Source organism: Pseudophryne corroboree, chromosome 3, assembly GCF_028390025.1.
Source record: "Pseudophryne corroboree isolate aPseCor3 chromosome 3, aPseCor3.hap2, whole genome shotgun sequence".
NCBI classification, from domain to species: domain Eukaryota; kingdom Metazoa; phylum Chordata; class Amphibia; order Anura; family Myobatrachidae; genus Pseudophryne; species Pseudophryne corroboree.
Genome location: NC_086446.1, coordinates 376,824,028 through 376,828,703, shown reverse-complemented (window position 1 = coordinate 376,828,703; position 4,676 = coordinate 376,824,028).

The following is a 4,676-nucleotide window of genomic DNA, read 5'->3' as shown; positions in this document are numbered from 1 at the left end:
ATAGGATTTTAATACCTACCGGTAAATCCTTTTCTTAGTCCGTAGAGGATGCTGGGGACTCCAAAAGGACCATGGGGTATAGACGGGATCTGCAGGAGCCATGGGCACTTTAAGACTTTAAATGGGTGTGAACTGGCTGCTCCCTCTGTGCCCCACCTCCAGCCCTCAGTTATAGGAACTGTGCCCAGGGAGACGGACATTTCGAGGAAAAGGATTTTTGTTAAACTAAGGGTGAGATACATACCAGCTCACACCACAACACACCCCGTACAACATGGCTTTTAACTAAATACCAGTTAACGGCATGAACCAAAATCAGCAACAGGCCGATCTTAACCGAAACACAACTTTTGTGGAATATAAACAATAACTATTAACAAGTACTGTAGATAGAGTCCGCACCGGGACGGGCGCCCAGCATCCTCTAGGGACTAAGAGAAAAGGATTTACCGGTAGGTATTAAAATAAGAATTTACTTACCGATAATTCTATTTCTCGTAGTCCGTAGTGGATGCTGGGAACTCCGTAAGGACCACGGGAATAGCGGCTCCGCAGGAGACTGGGCACAAAAAGAAAGCTTTAGGACTACCTGGTGTGCACTGGCTTCTCCCCCCATGACCCTCCTCCAAGCCTCAGTTAGGATACTGTGCCCGGACGAGCGTACACAATAAGGAAGGATTTTGAATCCCGGGTAAGACTCATACCAGCCACACCAATCACACCGTACAACTTGTGATATGAAACCCAGTTAACAGCATGATAACAGAGGAGCCTCTGAATAGATGGCTCACAACAAGAACCCGATTAGTTAACAATAACTATGTACAAGTATTGCAGACAATCCGCACTTGGGATGGGCGCCCAGCATCCACTACGGACTACGAGAAATAGAATTATCGGTAAGTAAATTCTTATTTTCTCTGACGTCCTAGTGGATGCTGGGAACTCCTTAAGGACCATGGGGATTATACCAAAGCTCCCAAACGGGCGGGAGAGTGCGGATGACTCTGCAGCACCGAATGAGAGAACTCCAGGTCCTCCTCAGCCAGGGTATCAAATTCATAGAATTTTGCAAACGTGTTTGCCCCTGACCAAGTAGCTGCTCTGCAAAGTTGTAAAGCCGAGACCCCTCGGGCAGCCGCCTAAGATGAGCCCACCGTCCTTGTGGAATGGGCTTTTATTGATTTAGGCTGCGGTAATCCTACCGCAGAATGCGTCAGCTGAATAGTGCTACAAATCCAGCGCGCAATAGACTGCTTAGAAGCAGGAGCACCCAGCTTGTTGGGTGCCATCAGGATAAACAGCGAGTCAGTTTTCCTGACTCCAGCCGTCCTGGAAAAATAAAATTTTCAGGGCCCTGACTACGTCCAGCAACTTGGAATCCTCCAAGTCCCTAGTAGCCGCAGGCACCACAATAGGTTGGTTCAAGTGAAAACCTGAGACCACCTTCGGGAGAAACTGAGGACGAGTCCTCAACTCTGCCCTATCCATATAGAAAATCAGATAAGAGCTTTTACACGACAAAGCCGCCAATTCTGACACACGCCTGGCCAAGGCCAAGAGCATGACCACTTTCCACGCGAGATACTTTAGCTCCATGGTTTTAAGTGGCTCAACCAATGCGACTTTAGGAAATCCAACACCACGTTGAGATCCAAAAAAGTGCCACAGGAGGCACAAAAGGAGGCTGAATATGTAGTACTCCTTTAACCAAAGTCTGAACTTCAGGCAGTGGAGCCAGTTCTTTCTGGAAGAAAATCGACAGAGCCGAAATCTGGACCTTGATGGACCCCAATTTGAGGCCCAAACGTCACCCCTGCTTGCAGGAAGTGCAGGAATCGACATAGTTGAAATTCCTCCGTCGGGGCCTTCATGGCCTCCCACCAAGCAACAAATTTTCGCCAAACGCGGCGATAATGTCTTGCGGTGACATCCTTCCTGGCTATGATCAGGGAAGGGATGACTTCCTTCGGAATACCCTTTTCCTTTAGGATCCGGTGTTCTACCACCATGCCGTCAAACGCAGCCGCGGTAAGTCTTGGAACAGACAGGGTCCCTGCTGCCGCAGGTCTTGTCTGAGCGGCAGAGGCCAAGGGTCCTCTGCCAGCATCTCTTGAAGTTCCGGGTACCAAGCTCTTCATGGCCAATCCGGAACCCCGAGTATGGTTTTCACTCCTCGCCTTCTTATTATTCTCAGTACCTTGGGTATGAGAGGTAGAGGAGGAGACACATAAACCGACTGGTACACCCACGGTGTCACTAGAGCGTCCCCAGCGATCGCCTGAGGGTCCCTTGACCTGGCGCAATATCTTTTCAACTTCTTGTTGAGGCGGGACGCCATCATGTCCATCCGTGGTCATTCCCAACGGTTTACCCGCATTTGGAAAACTTCTGGATGAAGTCCCCCTTCTCCTGGGTGTAGGTCGCCCATCGGAGAATCCTTGTGGCTTCTGCCATCGCCTTCCTGCTTCTTGTGCCGCCCTGTCTGTGTACATGGGCGACCGCCGTGATGTCGTCTGATTGGATCAGTACCGGCTGGTTCTGAAGCAGGGGCCTTGCTTGGCTTAGGGCATTGTAAATGGCCCTTAGCTGCAGAATATTTATGTGAAGCGAAATCTCCTTGGAAATTTCTTCCCTGTGTGACTGCACCCCAGCCCCGAAGGCTGGCATCCGTGGTCACCAGGACCCAGTCCTGTATTCCGAATCTGCGGCCCTCTAGTAGATGAGCCCTCTGCAGCCACCACAGCAGCGACACCCTGTTTCTTGCTGACAGGGTTATCCGCTGTTGTATCTGTAGATGGGACCCAGACCATTAGTCCCACAGGTCCCACTGGAACGTCCTTGCGTGGAGTCTTCCGAATGGAATTATGCTTCGTACGAAGCTACCATTTTTCCCAGGACTCGTGTGCATTGATGTACCGACACCTGTCCTGGTTTTAGGATGTCTCTGACTAGAGATGACAACTCCTCGGCTTTTTCCACTGGAAGAAACACTCTTTTCTGGTCTGCGTTCAGAAACATTCCCAGGAACAGAAGACGTGTCGTCGGGACCAGCTGTGACTTTGGAATATTGAGAATCCAGTCGTGCTGTTGTAGCACTTCCCGATAGAGTGCTACCCCCACTACCAACTGTTCTTTGGACCTCGCCTTTATCAGGAGATCGTCCAAGTATGGGATAATAAAAACTTCCTTCTTGCGAAGGAGTATCATCACTTCGGCCATTACCTAGGTAAAGACCTTCGGTGCCGTGGACAACTCCAACGGCCGCGTCTGGAACTGATAGTGACAGTCATGTACCACATATCTGAGGTACTCCTGGTGAGGGGGGTAAATGGGGACATGCAGGTACGCATCCTTGATGTCCAGGGAGACCCTGTAATCCCCCTCGTCCAGGCTCGTAATAACCGCCCTGAGCGATTCCATCTTGAACTTGAATCTTCTGATATAAAAGTTCAAGCATTTTAATTTCAAGATGGGTCTCACCGAACCGTTTCGGTACCACAACCACTGTGGAATAGTAACCCCTTCCTTGCTGAAGGAGGGGCACCTTGACAATCACTTGTTGTGATTATAGTGTTGAATATCCACCAACACCGTCTCCCTGGCAGAGGGAGGTGCCGGTAAGGCAGATTTTAGGAAACGGCGGGGGGAAGAACGTCTCGAACTCCAGCCTGTACCCCTGAGATACTACTTGAAGGACCCAGGGATCCATGTGAAAGAGCCCACTGTGTGCTGAAATTCCTGAGACGGGCCCCCACCGTACCCGGGTCCGCCTGAGCAGCCCCAGCACCATGCTGTGGACCTACCGGACGCAGGGAGGACTTCTGCTCTTGGGAACTAGCTGTGTGTTGCAGCTTTTTCCTCTACCTTTGCCTCTCGGCAGAAAGGATGAGCCTCTAGCCCTCTTGCTTTTCTGGGGCCGAAAGGACTGTACTTGATGATACGGTGCTTACTTTTGTTGTGGGGTAGCCTGTGGCAAAAAAATCGATTTCCCAGCAGTATCTGTGGAAAGGAGGTCTGAAAAACCATCCCCAAACTGTTTTACCCCCTTATAGGGCAACTTCCATTTGCCGATTCGAGTCGGCATCGCCTGACCATTGCCAAGTTCATAACCCCCGTCTGGCGGCAATGGACCTAGCGCTTATTTTTGATGCCAGCCGGCAAATATCCCTCTGTGCATCACGCATGTATAAGACCACGTCTTTTATATGCTCTATTTTCAGCAAAATATTGTCCCTATCCATAGTTATTTTCCGACAGGGAATCTGACCACGCAGCGGGAGCACTGCACATCCATGCCGAAGCAACGGCTGGTCGCAATATAATGCCCTAGTGTGTGACTATATCTTATAGGGTAACCTCCTGCTTTCTATCAGCAGGTTCCTTCAGGGCGGCCGTATCCGGAGACGGTAGTGCCACCTTTTCTGATAAGCGTGTAAGCGCTGTATCTACCCTATGGGGTGTTTCCTCGCGTGACCTATCCTCTGGCGGGAAAGGGTACGCTGCCAATAACCGTTGTAGAAATTATCAATTTCTTACCGGGGGAAGACCACTCTTCCTCACACACCTCATTTAATTTCTCAGATGCAGGAAAAACTACTAATAGTTTTCTCTCACCAAACACAATACCCTTTTATGTGGTATCTGGGGTATAATCATAAATGTGTAATACATTT